Genomic DNA, 22,365 nt, shown 5'->3' on the forward strand with positions numbered 1-22,365 from the left:
GGATTGGACACACATACATTATACATCATACATAATTTGATTATTATATTGATCGTTAGATGTTGGCTATTCACACTGCCCATTTAAATCAAAACTATGACTTTTGTTTGACATTAACGGGTTCCACATTATCAGTAAGAATTAGGTACATTATCTTTACCTAAGCATTTAATTATATCGGCTGCTATTGACAGCGAATTAGAACGGAGTAAAATTATGTAAAAAATGGAAACTAATAAATAAATAATAGTGCTATATACTTACTGGTGGAATCTATGCCTATTTAGCTTACTATGTACATTTTAATGCGTATAGCATATTACCTAGGTACTTACGTATTTACATTACTTCTACTTATAGAACTCTGTTATATTTTGTCTTATAACAAACATTATACTAATATGTTATAGTCCACCAACTGAAAAATCATAGGAGTTTACATGGCATAGAAAAGTTTCGAGAATAGGACCCTAAAGATATATACCCTTAACCATGCCTCCTTTGTTTATGGTCCTCAGAAAGTCTTGATTAGTCGACACGTTTGAACATAGGCTGGTGAAGTCTTTCACTTTTCATATACCTACTTATTCTTGTTTTTCTCAACTTGTCCCAATCCAAAGGGTATCACGTACCTGCGAACAAATATTTATCACATGAATAAATCGGCTGCTATTTAACTGATCACCAGATTTAGTAAAATTTAATACCAAAAAAATATATTTTACCACCCTAAAATAATAAATGATCACCAAAATTATAACACCATTTTAATGTAAAATGATTACCAATTTTATTACATTTTACTATCCTATTAAAGGAAATGACACCAAACTAATCATTATTAACCCAAAAATAGTAAATGATTACCAAATTTCAAACCCCATTTTAATCTGAAATGATAACCAAATTTTTACATTTTACTATCCTACTAAGAAAATGACACCAAAATAATCATTGTAAACAAAATAAAAGTAAATGACCACCAAAATTAGACCTCCATTTTAATGTAAAATTATAACCAAATTTTTAAATCTTGCTATTTTATTAAAGCAAATTACTCCAAAATAATCATAGTAAACCCAAAAATAGTAAATGACCACCAAAATTGTAACCACATTTTAATTTAAAATGTGCAAATATTTAAAAATATATCGTTATCCTATTAAATTAATTGATCCACTTCGTCACCTTTTTCTAGTAGCATTTTATTTCGGCTGCTATTTAACTGATCACCAGATTTAGTAAAATTTAATACCAAAAAAATATATTTTACCACCCTAAAATAATGAATGATCACCAAAATTATAACACCATTTTAATGTGAAATGATTACCAATTTTATTACATTTTACTATCCTTTTAAAGGAAATGACACCAAACTAATCATTATTAACCCAAAAATTGTAAATGATTACCAAATTTCAAACCCCATTTTAATGTGAAGTGATAACCAAATTTTTACATCTTGCTATCCTATTAAAGCAAATTACTCCAAAATAATCATTGTAAACCCAAAAATAGTAAAGGGCCACCAAAATTGTAACCACATTTTTATTAAAAATGTGCAAATATTTAATATAATACTATGAAATTAATTAATCCACTTCGTCACCTTTTTCTAGTAGCATTTTATTTCTGTAACAGTCGCAGTTCTAACCTAACCTAACCCACTTTTCTAGTAGCATTTCGTTTCTGTAAGGGTCGCAGTTCAAACCTAATCTAACCCACTTTTCTAGTAGCATTTCTTTTCTGCAAGGGTCGCAGTTCAAACCTAACCTAACCCACTTTTCTAGTAGCATTTCGTTTCTGTATGGGTAGCAGTTCAAACCTAACCTAACCCACTTTTCTAGTAGCATTTCTTTCTGTAAGGGTCGCAGTTCAAACCTAACCTAACCCACTTTTCTAGTAGCATTTATTTTCTGTATGGGTCGAGTTCAAACCTAACCTAACCCACTTTTCTAGTAGCATATCTTTTCTGTAAGGGTCGCAGTTCAAACCTAACCTAACCCACTTTCCCAGTAGCATTTCTTTTCTGTAAGGGTCGCAGTTCAAACCTAACCTAACCCATTTTTCTAGTAGTATTTGGTTTCTGTAAGGGTCGCAATTCAAACCTAACCTAACTCACTTTTCTGATAGCATTTCTTTTCTGTAAGGGTCGCAGTTCAAACCAAACCTAACCTACTTTTCTAGTGGCATTTATTTTCTGTATGGATCGTAACAGTGTTAACCTAACCTAACCCACTTAACTGATAGCAGTTTAACTTAGGTTAGGTAGGTATGCGGTGCGGGGTACGGGGGGTTGAGCGGGAGGGGCTAGTAATTTTGGCATCAGTTTACTTTATTTGATAATATGTATACATTTTTTGGTAATCATAGTGGTTTATTTAGGTGAAAATATCGCATTAATTTGGTCTTCAAGATTTGGTGATCATTAATGATTTTTGGTGGTCATTCAATATATTTGGTATTTGAAAAAAAATTTGAAGGGCAGTCGTAATTAAAACGGTGGTACTTTTGTATTTTTAGGCCTTATTTTTTTGGTGTTCAGTAATTTTTTTTGGTAAGCATGATTTTTTTATTTAGGGTACCAAAGTATTTTTTGGTGGTCATTATATTTGTAGCCTTTTATTTCTGTAACAGTCGCAGTTCTAACCTAACCTAACCCACTTTTCTAGTAGCATTTCGTTTCTGTAAGGGTCGCAGTTCAAACCTAACCTAACCCACTTTTCTAGTAGCATTTCTTTTCTGCTAGGGTCGGAGTTCAAATCTAACCTAACCCACTTTTCTAGTAGCATTTCGTTTCTGTATGGGTCGCAGTTCAAACTTAACCTAACCCACTTTTCTAGTAGCATTTCTTTTCTGTAAGGGTCGCAGTTCAAACCTAACCTAACCCACTTTTCTAGTAGCATCTCATTTCTGTAAGGGTCGCAGTTCAAACCTAACCTAACCCACTTTTCTAGTAGCATTTCTTTTCTGCTAGTGTCGCAGTTCAAACCTACCCTAACCCACTTTTCTAGTAGCATTTCGTTTCTGTATGGATCGCAGTTCAAACCTAACCTAACCCACTTTTCTAGTAGCATTTCGTTTCTGTAAGGGTCGCAGTTCAAACCTAACCAAACCCACTTTTCTAGTAGCATTTCGTTTCTGTAAGGGTCGCAGTTCAAACCTAACCTAACCCACTTTTCTAGTAGCACTTCGTTTCTGTAAGGATCGCAGTTCAAACCTAACTCACTTTTCTAGTACCTAGCATTTAGTTTCTATAAGGGTCACAGTTCCAACCTAACCTAACCCACTTTTCTAGTAGCATTTCGTTTCTGTGAGGGTCGCAGTTCAAACTTAACCCACTTTTCTTGTAACATTTCGTTTCTGTATGGGTCGCAGTTCAAATATAACCTAACCCACTTTTCTAGTAGCATTTCGTTTCTGTATGGGTCGCAGTTGAAACCTAACCTAACCCACTTTTCTAGTAGCATTTCGGTTCTGTGAGGATCGCAGTTCTAACCTAACCTAACCCACTTTTATCATATATGCTATGCTAATATAATATTATATAATATTATAATATAATATTATAGCATTTCGTTTCCGTAAAGGTCGCAGTTCAAACCTAACCTAACCTACTTTTCTAGTACCATTTCGTTTCTGTAAGGGTCGCAGTGCTAACCTAACCTAACCCACTTAACTGATAGCAGTTCAAACTGATAGCAGTTTAACCTACTTTTCTAGTAGGACTAACGAAATGCTACTAGAAAAGTAGGTTTGGTTAGGTAGGTAGGCGGTGCGGGGTACGGGGGGTTGAGCGGGAGGGGCTAGTAATTTTGGCATTAGTTTACTTTATTTGGTAATATGTATACATTTTTTGGTAATCATAGTGGTTTATTTAGGTGAAAATATCGCATTAATTTGGTCTTCAAGATTTGGTGATCATTAATGATTTTTGGTGATCATTCAATATATTTGGTATTTGAATACAATTTGAAGTGCAGTCGTAATTAAAACGGTGGTACTTTTGTATTATTAGGCCTTATTTTTTTGGTGTTCAGTAATTTTTTTTGGTAAGCATGATTTTTTTATTTAGGGTACCAAAGTATTTTTTGGTGGTCATTATATTTGTAGCCGAATAAATCTCAAATTTGAATATGTCCTGGACATAAATATTCATTACTTAGATAATAAACACGTTAGTGTGTAGGCGACTGATAAATTGGTATGAGAATTTAGTAGTCCTAACAGTTTACCCGCCAAATGTCCGAGACGATAAAGTGGATTTAAAATAAGTATTTTAATTTATGCAATGACAGTGCCAAATTAAAATCTATTAGAGTTATTTTCCACCATATTACGAGTAGTTATGTCTATGTAAAAAAAAAATTGTATAAATGACTTTTTTTTTTTTTTTTTTATGTCGCAGTCGGATCGTATAATCCGCCGTATTACATTACGGCTAGCCGTTTTCAAAAACAGGGGCGTTTTGAAATGCGGCGGTTTAACGATTAGCCGGATTGAATGCGGCTGAATGAGAATCCGCCGGAATGTATTCGGCGCCATACGTTCTTCAACACGGCTAGCCGTAATGTAATACAGCGAGTCATTAGCCGCCGCTTTGAAAGTTTTTAGTTCCCATTTTTAACACCCGTGGCGCTGCCTGACAAACGCTGGGGTGTCCATCAAATCTGGAGTTCGTCGGACTGTTTCTTTTCAAAAAACATTTCTTTCGCAACTTAACTAGACGCTTCCGCTTCGCGGGGCTCCTATTTCTGAGCGGTTTGCCCTTCGGGCATCTGAAGCTACCTAACGAACCTAACCTACCTACCTATTGATTTAGTGAGACGTCCGTGAAAACATTACACTTTGGGGAAAAAAGCGTAGGTAGGTAAGTAGGTTAGGTTCGTTAGGTAGCTTCAGATGCCCGAAGGGCAAACCGCCCAGAAATAGGAGCCCCGCTTGCGGGGCTCCGTCTATTTAAGTTGTGAAGGAAATGTTTTGGAAAAGAAACACATGTAGTGCGGTGGGACCATGGTAAAAATAAATTAAATTGCAAACATTGTCAAACTCCGGTTACGTAGGCGACCGAAAGAACTGGTCACTCTACAATCTAAAATAGTAGTACGATGCGGCTAAACGTTGGCCGCCTTATTGAAGAACGTATCGCAATGACAATCCGGCTAATCGTCGAACCGCCGCATTTCAAAACGCCCCTGTTTTTGATAACGGCTAGCCGTAATGTAATACGGCGGATTATACGATCTGACTACGACTATATAGGCTTCTTAGGTTTTCTTATTGTTGGTATAAAGAGTATGTATATATACAATCGACACTGGCTTGACACATTTAATTTGGATATAGAAACTCATGTTTGAATGATGTTTAAAGTCAAACTTGAGAATGTCAAATTACTCTACTTCCACCAGCCGTCAAAACAATACGTGTATCCAATTTTGTATTTTAAATAGCTAGTAGTTCGCCCCGAACTGAGAACTCGCAGTTAACCAAAAATTATTATAGAGCGATTGACTTTGTTGCACCTACTTAGGTGTCGTATAGTGCGTCATAAAATAGTAGAAAATAAATGAGAGCACCATTTTCTACGTAACTGTCACATTTTTTACGTCAAATGCTTACACATGGCAACAATTTAGTATGGACATTTTCGAGTTCCATTTTATTCAATTTCTACTATTTCATGTCGCACTATAGGCTGCAATGGATCGAAAATCGCCTGGATTTATTGCAAGGCCCTTGACTGGTAGATTTAACCCTTAGATACAAGACTTTTAACACGTTCTGGCGAATTAAGTGAAGCCATATTAAAAAAAAGTTTAGCGTTAAGTAATATAGATGTCGCTATTTTTTCGAATAAAGTGCTTTATATACGACTGTCCCTCCCCTGGATTTAAGTCATCATAGAAATCATAGAGATTAAAATAAACTGTATCTGTGCTAAGCCGAAATATTTCCTGTCAAATGTCAAATACCTATATTATGTTTATATTATTTTATTTTTATCTTGCTAATTATTTCAAAAAGGTAAATTTAAAAACGATATTATAAAAGTGCAAACCGAGCACTTTCATTTGATACTAAATTCGACCATGTTTTTTGCAAATAAAATGACCAGAATAGCTAGGCCTCTCACAAACAGCTTTTTGGCCTTCTAAGCTCTTCTACCTCAATAATCCCTTAATCGAGCCTGCTCATAATTTAATCACTAAAATATAATGCCCTCAACTACACGTTTACCCAATTTCATTTAAATTAGAACACATTTACTTAAGTTCTTGAGTATCAAACTATCTTCTGACAGTTCAGCTTAAAAACATCGAAATGCCGGGACGTGCCGCTAGCAAGCCGCGTGATCCAAGTCGAATGTAAGAACTTCGCTTCGCTTCGCTCGCTCGTTCGATAAATATGCATTAACAAAATAAAAGTACCTTCCCGTATTTATCATAAACCTCCAAAGACCTCCTGTAACGATTTACACTTATCTTTAAGTGAATAAGAGATCTGTGTTTTTATAAGGAATAAGATGAGTAGGAGGAGGAGTTGGAATCTGGCTCTTATCATCATTGTCTCAAGACCGGTTAGGGTAAGAAGGGGACAACTGTCTCTCGGACTGAATTTAGGCACATCAAACAGATCAAGACGGCGTGTCGTAACGTAATCCCTTATACAGTGTGTTACCAGGACCCGGGCCGTTTTTAAGGGAGGTTAAAATATCGTATATCTATAATGTAACCATGACACTAATTTAATTAACTAGTAGTTCGCCCCGAACTGAGAACTCGCGGTTCGCCAAAAAGATCAATTGAATGCAGTGCTACTTAGTCTTAGAGATGGGCATTTCGTAATTGATTCCTAATTCCACGATTACTTGACATTACTTTTGCAATCTGATTACCGATTCCCAGATTACTTTGTAATCTAACAATACCGAATTACTAAGTACAATTCCATTTGAGGAATCAGGAATAAATTTTTCAAATATTACAATTACTATTAGTAATTGGAATCAATGTCGATTATTGTCGATTCCTCATTACAGGAATACATTACTTGATTCCTTTCAGATTACATTTCGTACTACTACTATCAAAAGTACATTTCGATAGTAGATATAGATGTTGTTGACTTACTAGGATGCATCTATACCTTATTTGAAACAGGTGTGCAGATTTCGAAAACGATGACGGTGACCTATAAAACGATATGCATGACGAATTTTATGACATACAGCATGGCCGCCATTTTGGATTCCAAAATTTTCATCATTAAAAAAAAAAATCTTCATAAAAAAATAGTATCTCATACAATCGCGATACAATAGAGAGCTGATGTCACTTTTACGTAAGATATCTATTAGATGTGAATTGGATCTCTAAGTAATATCCTGTGGAAATCGTTCAACAGTATCTCCAGAATCGCGCAAATGTCAAATTTGACAGGTTAGATCTTAAACATATCGTTATCGTATCTTGGTGATGTCTAAAAGATGTCTAATAGATGTCTTTTTCAAAATCCGAATCGGGCCCCAAAAGTTTACAGCTAAGATACGCGAGTATATAGGCGGGATACCTTCATACTGGTACGCGCCCCGGCCGCCGCGCCCCGCGCCCCACGGCGGGTTGGTCAACGACACCTTCTCGTAACTCATGAGGCCCTGGTACTTGCTCCTTGCTAAATTCAATTTTCAAACAGTATTTTTCTCGATTTTAGCCACCGTAGCCTATGGAGACTAACAAGTAACGCTAAGCGGTTTTCGTAGTCATGTTTATATATTAAGGGTGTCACATGCGCGTTTCTGACTTATGACGCAATTGTTCCTACAATACAACCTAAAATAATAAATGTGTAAACCGAGCACTTTCATTTGATACCAAACTCGATCATACTTTCTTGCAATTAAAATGACCAGAATAGCAAGACCCCTCACAAATAGCTTTTTAGCACTTTCAGCTCTTCTAGCTTAATAACCTCTTGTTCGAGCCAGCTCAAAATTTAATGACTAAAATATAATGCCCTCAACTATACGTTCACCCAATTTCATTTAAATTAGAACATTTTTACTTAAGTTATCGAGTATCAAACTATCCTCTGATAGTTCAGCTTAAAACATCGAAATGCCGGGACGTGCCCCTAGCCAGCCGTGTGTTCCAAGTCGAATGTAAGAACTTCACTTCGCTTCGCTCGCTCGTTCGATAAGTCGAATGTAAGAACTTCACTTCGCTTCGCTCGCTCGTTCGATAAACTAAATTTCAGACTTCGTTAACTTTCTAACAAAATTTTAATTGACCGCAATGACACAGTAAATTGACAAGTAAGTGCTAATGACAGCTCTTCATACTTTGTTTATTACGAAGTTTATTTCAAGATGCACTTAAGATAACTACACCAAATTAAAGCCACTCTGGTCTCATTGATAAAGACTTTACTACCAACTAAATTAAACTTAAATACAAACCCCATATTTTAATAAAATAATACATTAACCCCACATAATACGAGTACTTCACGTTGGTTTGGTACCTGTCTGAAGTGCTCGAGAATCCTTTCCTCAACTTGCACTGGCATGATCCCGTACATGGCCCTTTCAGGCTGACCAGGGGCGATTGGCCTATTCTCACGAACTCGCTGAAAAGCCGCTGTTATCAATCGAGCATTGTGTGGATGTCGTCAATTTGGGAAGTGTTTCCTATAAAGCCTTAAGCCTTGAGCTGCATTTCCACGTGTATCAACAACTCTCGAGCATTGTAACCCATTTTAAAGAAAAGCTAATAAAAGTTTTTCTAATATTTTTTGGTTTGTTTTGACAACCCGACATATTGACGACTTTTGAAATTGTCATGTCAAAGTTGACAAAAAACTCTTTAATTAATGTATTAAAACTTCCATACATGAACCCCATGATAAGGACGACAATGATTTTACGATAGTTGTCTCAGTTTTTTACCCTCGTACCACGACATGCCTTGTACCACGACATGCCTTGTACCACGTGCGTTAGCGATATGAGTAACGACAATTACGCAGTAGTGGTAGTGGTGGGTACTACATTGCGTGTGCGAATTTTGGAAATTTAATTGAGCAGTTAATTTACATAATTATGATTTGCTAATACACGCAAACAACTGCTAATGGATCATATTATTACCAGTTTTAATAAAAGCCCGCATGCTGGTAACACACTGTATTGTGTTTCGAAAATTTGGTTCATAAACGTGGGCTAGAGGTCTTGTATAAACACATTAAGAATTGGAGAAAAATAATATACGAGAGATATTTTTTTAGGGCGGATCAAAAACTAGAACATAGTATATTTACACGTGTGCGGACGTGGATTCCTTAGAAAATACTAATTTCCTGCGCTTTGACGCAGACATAACATCAATAACCTTTATTGACATTGACCTAAGCGAGGTGCCTTCTTATGTACCTACATGTACACGATGCAATGCAATTACAATTAGCAATTACCTGTCAACAATGACGTGCATTCGAGTCTAATAGAAGCAACAAACTATTTAAATAAAAAATGCAACCTATACATGCAGTGTGTGTCGCTTATAATTGGCACAAAAATCATTACAAGGTGTCGCTTATAATTGGCACAAAAATCATTACAGGTAGGTAGAGGCTGTTCATTAAGTACAACTTTGGTAAAATATAACTACTTATGTAAAAAACTATTTCTCGTGAATAAGTTTATGATTTTAAATTTTTGAAAGTTAATGTAAACACATTATTCATATTGATTTGAATATACAAGTTAGAAAAATCTTGTTAATGTTGAACATAATTTAAATCTTATGCTAAATTTGTATGTCCACGATCTTAAACAATAGTACCTACTTATAGGCTTGGGCTTCCATCGCTGGTGAATATATGGTTTGACATTTAAATATCAGAATAACAGGAATAAAAGACATGCCATGGCCAAAAACTTAATATTTAATTTCATTCCATTAATTAATTTGCATTGGAAATGGGAATTTAAGCTTCGTAGCGTAATTAAATCACCGATGAGTTGATTAACGGCATACACTGAGAAAAAAAATCGTTTAAAACAATTTAATGTTTAATGCTTTAAACAGTTCCATATGAGCCCATCGAACCAAGCAGTAAAGTTTACTGTTCGTACGTTACGTACGTACAGTACCTAGTTGATATTGTATATAGCAGTTAATTATAATGAACTCACTTTAATGTGTGCTCGATAGATCATATTTTTTTCAGTGTACCTATACCTTATACCTACCAATAGTTTTTATTATACCTATGTTAGTTGCCTATTTTATGGCAAAAAGATATATGTATAAATAAAAACCAATCTCTACAAAAAGATATAAAGCGTATATTTATTAAACCAAAAGTGTTATAACTGTAACTATTAGTTAAGCAAGTAATAACGAGCTCTAGAATATCTCTCTCGTTTTTATAATAGGTACAGTAAAAATATACCTACCTACTTACACAATATTCGCTAATGTTAAAAAGTTTTTCAAGCTTTTTATCGGGATTACATTAGCACAGGCATTCTGTATCTAGGAAAATTCTAAGTGTAAGTAATATCCATGTTAACTGTTTTTTTAAGGAGCGCGCGTGTACATGTACAAAAACGGTTACTGACTCTTCATTGACGTCTGTGCGGAGGTCAAAGATTGAACAACAAGCTAAATGGGATTCCCATTCATTTAAAATGTCTGAGACAAAGACGAGACCTTTTGGATGTTCTTTTGAGTAGCTTATACCTAAGCTAACTGGGTAAAGAACGTTTAAGTTTTCGACTTTTAGTCGATATAAATAAGTATTTAAACTCTGGCTTATCCCAGACGATCTAAAACCATATAAATGTTATCAGTAGATATATTGATTCCGATTATATGGGATGAGCTTTTATCTTTTAAGTTAGTAGGCGATTTGAAATTCATTTCGTTGAGCAACAACGACGGCACTTTTACCTAACAAATATCAAAAGTACCTACCTATACTCCCATCCGCAAGGAAGTAAAAAGGCCTGTGCACACCGGCTGCGTGTGCGTGACGTGTACGTGCGCGTGCGGCGTTGTAGTACACAAATCCTTATGAGAGACGACACACCGCTTGCGTGACGTGTGCGGCTCCAACATTTTAGCGCACGCGCACGTGCACGTCACGCACACGCAAGCCGGCCTGTGCCTGTGCTCAGGCCTTAAAACTTGGCATGCACGTAACTTATTTTAAAAAAAAGGTAAAAAAAAATAGAAGCGGAGCATCGTAGGATCACTTCCATTCTTTATCGTGCTCTATAATAATTATAATGTGTAAATAATATGATGTCTACATGCATGCCAAGACTCATAATTTCTGGTTGGAACTGTTCTTTGAGAGCTAAGAACCCGGGCTATAACTTAAATGCAACACAATTTAGCATATTCTTAAGAAATTATTATATTATGCATCGACTTGTTATAAATATATTAAGTAATTGGACTGCGTTATGTAAGAAGCGATTATGCGACACTGGGTTAAAACTGAGCAAACTAGCTTCAAAGATTACACATTACAATTTGATTATTATGTTTTACTTTATGTTTCAGAATCTTTTTTTTTTACTATAAAGCCGTACAAGTCGTAGAACAATACAAAGTAAAAAAAAGTATCGCCCATATTCGATGTGGTAGCTACATATCATTTCACATGACAATTGTTTTAAATACCACATGTCAACTACTACCATATGACGATATGACAATTGTTGAAAAAAGGACTGTTGACGAATTAAACGAGGCGGCTCTAAAGGGATGCCCTAACTCAAAGGTAACAAACTTGGTAAAAAGAAAATCATGCCCTGGTTTTTTTATATCGGTAAGGCTTTCGCGTTAGGGCTTGCGTGCCCCAATATATAGCATGTATAGCAACTCTTGCCCTAAAGAAAGCTATTAGTTTCACTTGGCAAATAAACGCTTCGGTTCTGTCATGCGATAGAGTGGACAACCGGCAGTTAAAACGCACATACATTTTCGTGACAATTATCGTTATCGATATCTAAGAAAATATTGGTATTAGGTATCCACTGTATTCAGCCTACCTAAGCACGTGTAGCATGCGTGCGTGTAAACGTATTTGTTTTAGGTCAGCCTGAAATTCCGATAAAAAATAGTCCATAATATCTTCGAGAAATCTCGTATCCGCGTCCTGTGGGAGTGCCGCAGATTCTTGGGATTGTTGAACAAAGACCTTTCTAGCTATTCCGTCTGATTTATTACTTTAGGGACCCTAGTGATTGCGATATCTGACTCTTGAGATTTTGAAATGGCATATTCTTGTGAATAACTAGGACTATCTCTAATAGTATTTCGATGATTTAGTTAAATTAAAGGATTTAATATTTCTTTTAATATTCAATTACTTAAGTTTTATTCTAGGTTAAGCGGTATTATATTTTATAGCATCGCTGTGCTTGTAAATTCCGACATGCATTTTTTAAAACTGCAATTTAAACCCTGAAAACGATATGTAAAGTTTTCTTTTTGAAAATGTTACAGACCAAATAGCTGAATTTACAAGCGCAACGACGAGCTAGGAAGGTTAATTGGCACGGTTTAATCGCAATTGCTCGTAAAACTTACAGACTTGAATTTGGAATTGAATTGTAGATGAGGTGTAAATTCTGATAAAAATCGTATTTACTACTTATTATGTGGTTAATATACCTATAAAATTAATAACTGTAAAAAATCCGGGGTTTAACAGCTGAACTAAATGGTGCTATATATGGTCATATATTTTTGCTAACTGAATTGTCAAACGTTAACTTTCCGTTAAGCAATTTCCGCATTATGTTTGCGTACAGCGACGTCTACTTTAGTTGACAATAATTGTTTCTAGGCTTCTACTAATTTTAAAGACTTTGCACATTGTCAGTATGGTTTCATGTAGCAGATAGACATAATTATTATATATACGAGTGAACTGTGCCTTACAATATGTAAAATTTGGCGAACCTTGAATGACTGAAATGTGCTTGTAATTAATTCGTCATAAATAAATGATTAGTGTTGTAATTAAGCGCTACACATGCACGCAAATAACAAATTGAAGGCAAAGACTGACAACAAACATACTACCTAAATAAAACGAACGCGAATAAATTTAATTATTTATAACGGGACGTGATTGCGTGTAAAATAAATTCAAATTACAAGCGACGTTTAGGACGCGTCGTCGTTACGCTAGTCGTTCTTGTGATTGGACTCTTTGGGAACTTAGGAAATTGATAAAATAATAAAGGTATACTGGGTGATACTGGAGTCTTTATCCTGTATATCAAAAATGTGTTAAGGCAAGGTGGTCATAGATCATTCTGAGTAGGAATAAAATATAATTACAATACGAATTAAAAAACGGGATGTCTACAATATTGCTCTGAACATTTGCTTAGTTAGCATATTTTAGCAGGCATTTTGAGATTCTAAATATGTACAACATCTTCTTGTGTATAACATTAACATGGCACAATTAACGTCAGTGCCCTATTAAAATAAGCACGGCACGTCAAATTGGAAACTAATTGTAGCAAATGTAGTACACAGTTCGTGACCCGTGTGAGTTGTACATATAGTCGACGTCAAAGGTATAATGTTACACACGTTACATGTATGCAATTTTCGCATTAATTACAAAGAATTAATCTTTTACGTCGAAAGTACATTAATTAAATATTGTACTAAGGATATGTTTGCATCGCGATGACTGCCGAATACTCTGTCGAAAGCGTCAGATCGGTTCAAGTAAAGGTAACCTTTGGAATGCGACTGCAGCAGACTGCTGAAAAAAATGAGTGACGGAGTTGAACGTTCCAATCGCGGTAGAAATGCAACAACGAAAGCAACGCATATTATCAAGGAAGTTGTCAGGGATATCTTAATTTTTCTGCATCAGAAACGTTGCTATCCGAATGTAGCTTTTTTATTCATCTCCCGCGATTAATGTAGATACATTAATTAATATTAATTAACTGGTCGTAGCATGAAATAATGAAATCAATGTAATATTTTATATTAGAAAACATGTACGAGTAGATTTGATAAATTGTAAACAAGATAGTTGACATCAGTAACAACAAATCATAAATTAAGTATTATTATTATCATCATCAATTTTGATTAATGTAATATATGGCCCTTTGATGTGAATGCTTTAATCATTTTAATTTTAGTAGGCAATACATATAGACTCTTAAGGGGCCCACTGATTAACAGTCCGCCGGACGGTATCGGCCTGTCAGTTGGAACAAAATTTTGACAGTTCCGAACAACTGACAGGCCGATACCGTCCGGCGGACTGTTAATCAGTGGGCCCCATTACTAATATTTGATAATGATTTGTGTAACAATTTATTTTAGGTATAGTGGCACAGTGACTGCAGGGACTAGTAATCGTCACTATTTATTTTTTTATCCTAGAATATAAGGGTATCGATCTCCCAATGGGATCACCCAAATATTCCGAAATATGTTTTTCCGACTTTCATAACCTCGATTTTCATAATCACAATTTTTTATACGTCCGAAATATCGAAATCACGACTTTGAAAACCACGAAAGAAGTAAATCACGACTGCGCTATTTCCGACTACTTAAAATCCGATTGTCATATGAACGAAAGCTTAAAGTTCCAATTTTAAAAAAATCCGATTTTTTTTTTCCGAATTTGTCTAATCCGAAAAATCATTGACCGATCGGAAATAAAATACTTCGGAATTCAGAAATTCGATCTTTTATAAACTCGGAATAATGAAATTCGTGATTTTCAAAAGGGAAGTAATTAAATGGTCAGCCGTTTTTGAAATTGATCTGCAAAAAAGATTGCATTTAAATCATTTGGACATGCTAGAACTGCTACCGCTAAGCGGCTTAGGTTAGAACTGCGACCTTTACGGAAACCAACTGCTACTAGAAAAGTGGGTTTAAGTTAGGTTAGAACTGCGACCTTCACAGAAACCAACTCCTACTAGAAAAATGGGTTAGATTAGGTTAGAACTGCGACCTTCACAGAAACCAACTGCTACCAGAAAAGTGGGTTAGGTTAGGTTAGAACTGCGTCCTTTACAGAAACCAACTGCTACTAGAAAAGTGGGTTAGGTTAGGTTAGAACTGCGACCTTCACAGAAGCCAACTGCTACTAGAAAAGTAGGTTAGGTTAGAACTGCGACCTTTACAGAAACCAACTGCTACTAGAAAAGTGGGTTAGGTTAGGTTAGGTTAGAACTGAGACCTTCACAGAAACCAACTGCTGCTAGAAAAGTGGGTTAGGTTAGAACTGCGATCTTTACAGAAACCAACTTCTACTAGAAAAGTGGGTTAGGTGAGGTTAGAACTGCGACCTTCACAGAAACCAACTACTACTAGAAAAGTGGGTTAGGTTAGGTTAGAACTGCGACCTTTACAGAAACCAACTGCTAGTAGAAAAGTGGCTTAAGTTAGAACTGCGACCTTTACGGAAACCAACTGCCACTAGAAAAGTGGGTTAAGTTAGGTTAGAACTGCGACCTTCACAGAAACCAACCCCTACTAGAAAAATGGGTTAGGTTAGGTTAGAACTGCGACCTTCACAGAAACCAACTGCTACCAAAAAAGTGGGTTAGGTTAGGTTAGAACTGCGACCTTTACAGAAACCAACTGCTACTAGAAAAGTGGGTTAGGTTAGGTTAGAACTGTGACCTTCACAGAAGCCAACTGCTACTAGAAAAGTAGGTTAGGTTAGGTGAGAACTGCGATTTTTACAGAAACCAACTGCTACTAGAAAAGTGGGTTAGGTTAGAACTGCGACCTTCACAGAAACCAACTGCAACTAGAAAAGTGGGTTAGGTTAGAACTGCGACCTTCACAGAAACCAACTGCTACTAGAAAAGTGGGTTAGATTAGGTTAGAACTGCGACCTTTACAGAAACCAACTGCTACTCGAAAAGTAGGTGTAGGTAAGGTTAGAACTGCGACCCTCCCTCCCCTAGAAACTTACTGCTTACAGAAAAGTAGGTATAGGTTAGGTTAGAACTGCGATCCTTACAGTAAATAACTGTTTTAAAAAAAGTAGGTTTAGGTTACATTAGAACTGCTGCCTCCCGTAGAAACGTAGGTACCTTTATTTATTAACAACAAATTCGGAATAACGTTATTCGGAATTTAAAAAATAGGAATCACGTCAAATCGGAAGTCAAACTTTCGGAATTATAACAATTCGGAATTCGTGATATCAAAAATCGTAAATGTGAAATTCGGTGTTTCTCCCTATCGGAATTGTTATATTCGGAATTATGTGGTTCGGAATTAAAAAAATCGTCGGTTTTACTATTCGGAAATATAAAACTTCGTGATTTTCATCGTTCGGTAATTACGACAATCGGAATTTTGATGGGTCGAGCATTTAAAAATCGGAATAATAAAATTCGATATTTTAAAATTCGGCATAAAATATTTCGGAATTATGTAGTGTACCCTCTCCCAATACGGTAGATACTGCACACTACCTACCTCTATATAGGTATATTACTTTTTTAACTACGTGTTAAAACCATTTATTTAAGTAAATCAAATCAATTAGAGTCTGTGCGGAAAGAGAAGAGTCGTGGGATTTGAGGGCGCGCCAGTGCTATTTTATGGTTTTTGCTATGCTGACAACACTGGTCACGTGATTATAGTACGACACTAAAGGTCATGATACTTGAATCCCTTTTGTTCCGGTTTTTTACCACGGCTTACTAAACGGAGCCTGGTGGTGGTGTCGGCTCGTCAACTCAATCCTCTGATTTAGCGCAGGCACTAGTTTTCTTTTTAAAACACACTCTTGTTTTTATGTCTCAGATACTAAAAAGTGACAGTGCGATTGACAAAACTGCTAAAACTAGTTAAGAATCTGCCCAATACAACTGTAATTTTAGTACCAAACAAGATAGAGTCTCATTTATGTACCTTTTAATCTGTGCAGTCCAACAGTTATTTTAATACAAAACCGGGTAGATCGGGTAGAAATTGGGCAATAGAACTGTAATTTTACTATCTGAGATATATTTCACCCATTGCAAACTTGACTTGTAATGTATGTGTACCTACATTATTAATAATAAATATGAATATGAATAAAAATAGTGCATAAGTAGGTAGGCCTTATTGGGATATGTCCGGTTCTCTCATCACACGATATTTTACTTCGCCGAAAAGTCAGTGCTAAATGAAATATAATTTCGTAACTAACAGAACCTAGTAAACGAACTTACAAATAAAGAAATATTTTATTTGAAAAAGTTTTATTCAGAACATAGTAAACGAACTTACAAATAAAGAAATATTTTATTAGAAAAAGTTTTATTCTTTGTAATCGAAGACTAAATTGAAATATTCAATGTCACTTATGTTTGAGCTAGCTTCAGAACAACCAGGGACACTCATAGTTATCTTCATCTGAACTGGATGTGCTTGAATCCGGCCCGTAGATTACAAATTGTTGCATTACACCTACTAAGCGGTCTTTTATTCGGGATACCGTAGGTACTTTTACACAATCCTGAAAAAAAAATTACATATAAATATGCATAAAATGGCAAGTATCAAGACTATTTGTCAGTTATTTTAAAGATCATGAATGACCTGCATATTTATGAAAATTAATATATTTTGAATGAATATACTTACCGATTATGTACCGGAGACAAGTTATTTAGGGGGCTTATTAAATAGGTAATTATTTAATATTAAATACAACATCAATACCCGTGAATAGCGGAAACACGTTCCGCGACTTTTTGTAAGTCGATAGTCGGCTTTTAGCAGTTTTCTTCCCGCTGACAAAACCGAACAATGTTAAATATTATAATTTTCCTCGTGGTTTTATGTACGGTTTTATCGTGTTTTGAAAATATTTTAAGCATGAAACTTGCGGTTTTTGTTAATTAAAATATACAATGACTGAAGTTTGTTTACTTTTTACAAGACAGGTGTCAAAGGTTTGATTGCCATATAAAATTTAAAATGTTAGTTCCCGTTTCTGCCACGACTCTTCTCTTTCCGCACAGACTCTAGTAGTATTATCAAAATTTCGCTGATGGAAGTGACTTTCTTTACATGGTATAAGTACAACAACTAGTTACAAGAGTTGTAGGCACTTATGAACCATTGCAAAAATGGCAGTTCACATATGCATTATTCATCGCAATTTACGGACCAAGGGCATGATCTTCCGGCTATAGGTAATTACAGGAAGGTCCTTTTGCAACGCGCGGACGTTTCTAGACCACCTTTATGAAACCCTGCAATGCGGCCGTTGGAACGACCGGAATCGATGTTAAGGTGCTGTTTCACAAATGGCTGTTTTTACTACATTTACATTCAAATTAAATGCAGGCGACGTTACAACATTATGTAGTAAGTAATGGATACTGGAATAGTCGATAGATTTCTAGATGCCTAAAAAGTATACTTATGGATATTGGCAATAAATAACTGAAATAAGGTTAAAAATCCCCAAAAGACTATGGAAATATTAATCATATTTATTTAGAAATAAAGCAAATACCTATCTACTATATTCGGTCGAACTGTGTTAATACCTCCGTATTAGTTATAATCGCCCCCCGCAAACATCGATCGCTACAAAAAACTAAATTAGTCCGTATTTCGTAACTCACAACGATTTATTATCTTAAAAGGTCAGTGGCCTCCGTTTGGATTGATAAAGGTACTGCCTTGTTGCCATGATGTGACGAAAAATCAATCACATTAGCAGGCCAATGTAATAATCCGACCTACATTAGAAACCGACGATTACTAGCCCAGTGGAAATGTTGGCGCCTACTATCGTGATGAAAGACTACAAGATAGAAACAGGTTTTCAGCTTGCAAAAGACGTGGACGTGTGTACACTAAGTTATATTTGAAAAATTTAACAATCATTGCTTAAGTCGCGTGGTGCAACGTGAGCCCTCGTGTTTAAAGTACTTAACCTTGCAATAAATTAAAATAATCTTACCGAATTGTAAGTAGTGATGCACTATCGGTGACTAGCAGATTGGTAACAGTCAACACTAATAACACAAGAACTGAACTCAAGAGCTGCGAAAACTGAAGCTTCGGAAGATTCGGCTCGAGGAATTCGAAGAAGACGAGTTGGAGCTGCAAGCTGAGCTACTGCTTCCTTTTCTGGTCAAGGCATTTTTAGTCCGGCTGGAACTGGGGTCCTTGAGGAAGCGGTCAAGGATCTGTCTGATGGTGGAGTGCTTCCGGTCGAAGGGGTTCGGGTACATCGTGGAGTCGTGCGCGCCGAGCGGCCGCTGTTGCGAGAGTGGCAACCATTGCCGAACGGCGAGTGGGGCGTGCTTGCCAAATACAAGGGGTCAAGTTCAAGCCGCGACCGTCTGGAAGCCCGCTTTATATCGAAAGATGATGCGTTTGTTAGGAAATGTTTACTAAGCTTGTTGACTTGTTAATAAGATGTGTGGTAGCGCAACGCGTTTGGAAATGCGTCGATTTCAAACGGCCCGGAGACGTTGTGGCAGCGGCAATGGTGAATGCCGTATTCAAATTGTACGGTTGCTTCTGGACAGTGGCTAATATTTTTTTACTTATCTACATTATTAAATAAATTAAAAGTCATTATGCGAGGTCTGGTCCGAAACCAGTTGGCAAACTGACCTTGCGGTGGTCGACTAAATTATGCATATTAATCATTTTGATGAGATCAAAAGATATGCGAAATGTCCGGATGACTTTATGACTATGAGTCAATTTTCCCGTCGTGTATCTGTAACATTTTAGATACTTTTGCACCCTTCTATAGACATGAGTAATTGATAATTCTAAAATGTACGTACGTAGTATTTTAAAACGAAAATGGAAAAAATAGCATTATGTAAGTAGTATTTTGGCTGATAGAATAGTTATAATAACTACTGTACTCGGTCTGTAAACTTACTAGTTTACAGACCGAGCACTAATTCCGTGCAATTTCAAGCCAAGGAAGCGGGACGGTACATCAAGACCAACGAAAACTGTATGAAACGTATTAGACGGTCGACCTTGATTTTTATATGAATCGGATCCTAAAGAGCAATTAAGAAGCATGGCAATGAATTACAGTGGACTTTATTTATACCTACGTATCTACGTAGGTACATATCTACATAGTGGATATAATTTAGCATTGTACTTCAAACGGCTCGATTACGAAAATGAATTAGATTTCTACTAGACTTCAACAAGTTACGATACGGATAATTTAAAGATATTTGTAAGATAGATATGTCAAATTTGACGTTTCCGCGATTCTGGAGGTCCTCTTGAACCTTCGAGCAACACCGGCTTCCGACACATCGGAAGGGAGGGGCCCAAGCGATATCTCACCGTACAAATCTTTCTGCCATTTTTCGCGGGGGGAAAGGTGCACACAGTCGCACTTCTCACAACTTACATACAAAATCCAATCTGTAATGACGACACAAATACATAAAAAATGACACACGTCAAAGACAAATCTTGCAAACCTCGATCTCTTTTTGTGTACGGACGAGTGACAAGTGTCACAACACGCACACTAACACATTTTCGTTGAAGTATGTTATTGTATTCTGAGAGATGAGAAGTCGGATTTGTCGCTCGACCGATCCGCAATTTGTACTGGGCGAGCAAAATCGATAAATCCAACAATTACATGAGACTAAAATATAATAATTGTGTTTGAATGTAATTAAACGTATGATATGTAAAAAAAATATTACATGTGAAATGCAACACTTTCTTTTTGTAAATTTGATGTCCCCGACCTCTTTTTATAACAAAAAACCGAGCAAACAGGCATTTTTGTGCAGCAGTGTTCACGCGCGCGTCTGGACTCGGTCTAGTGAAAAATCCAAGTGCAACTAGTTTTATTACCCGCGCTAGATTAGATTGACGCGCTAATCTTGTACCTCGGCAGAGGGGAAATAGTGCGAATGCCGCCTCCCTTCCGTGTTGCTCGAAGTCTTGAACGATTTCGACAAGTTATGACTTAGATATCCAAGTCACATCTAGTCGATATCTAATGTAGATCTAGTTGATCTCTAAATCGTCTCAAGATCTTGTGATTATCTCGAAATCCGAATAGGCCTGAATGGGTTTGAAATGCCGATCTTTTATGCATAGACTTTAATACCCCCTGAAGCCGATTCTGTAACTTTTAATATGGTCCCGTTTTGTTATAAATAAATAAAAATAAATGTGTATTTCGAGTAACGTAGGTAGTTATGTACCTACCTACTTATAGCTATGTTACAATGTACATAGTTCACAATGTACACTATACAGAATAATTAATAAAATTATTTTTGTAGACGTGCCTAACTAGCGGTTAAACGTCTTCTTCTTCTTGGGTTTCTTTCGATACCTCCCTTAAAAGAGGTATGAGAGGCCGTGTCCGCCTTCCGGCTGCGACGGCTGCTGCGGGTCGCTCCCCACCGTGTGGGGAGGTCAGTCATCGTCATTGTGAGGACGATAGTGTTGCTGGTGTAGGCCACTTCGCTACCTTAGAGAATATAACCAAACGGAGTGGTCATTAACAGGCATTCCCCTCTGTCGAAAATAGGCGGCCAATGGTCAATCACATGTCAACCACATGTCTGCCGTCAAATGGTAGAACGCTGCAAGTCAAAAAACGCAGGTTTGAGAAAAACGCATTTAAAGGTTTAAACATTCCGGCCTCTGAAACACCCATTTTTTATAAACTTATAAGGTTGAAATTTACACAATATATACCCAGCAGTGCATTTTATATATGAAAACCGACTAATGAAAACTTTATAAATTAGTGTATTTGTTTAAATAATAGCCATAAAGTGTTTTGCCAATAAGATCCAACAAAAAATAATCTACAGAAGCTCTTAGCAAAACGCTGTAACTCTATAGTTACATCATTTTGCCGCAATTATTTCCTAGTTGCATCGTTTTGGCCGTTAGGTTAATACCACATAAACTGATTCATTGAAAAAAGAAGACATTGTAAGTGTAATTCTTAAAATGGATATGTAATTTAAAAAAAAAAAAAAAATTAGGTAATTGTATTTTTTTTTCTTTCAATTTTGATAAACGATATTAATATCATTTTTTCAGTCTCTTGCCGCGTTTTGGCGTATTCTATGCTCTTAATTTAACAATATTATAATGCAAGCAGAACGCTGCAGGTACCACTTACAGCGTTCTGCTTTACCCGATGTTGTGGTGTATTAACACGACACAGAAATAAACACGCGTTAACTCTTGTTACAATGTTTTGGTATGCTTACACTATAGTTGCCGCGTTTTGACAGTTTTCTACAGACTTAATTAAAAGTGATATCAAAAATCTGAAAAAAGGGGATGATAG

Source organism: Cydia splendana, chromosome 7 (genome assembly GCF_910591565.1).
Source record: "Cydia splendana chromosome 7, ilCydSple1.2, whole genome shotgun sequence".
Lineage (NCBI taxonomy): Eukaryota > Metazoa > Arthropoda > Insecta > Lepidoptera > Tortricidae > Cydia > Cydia splendana.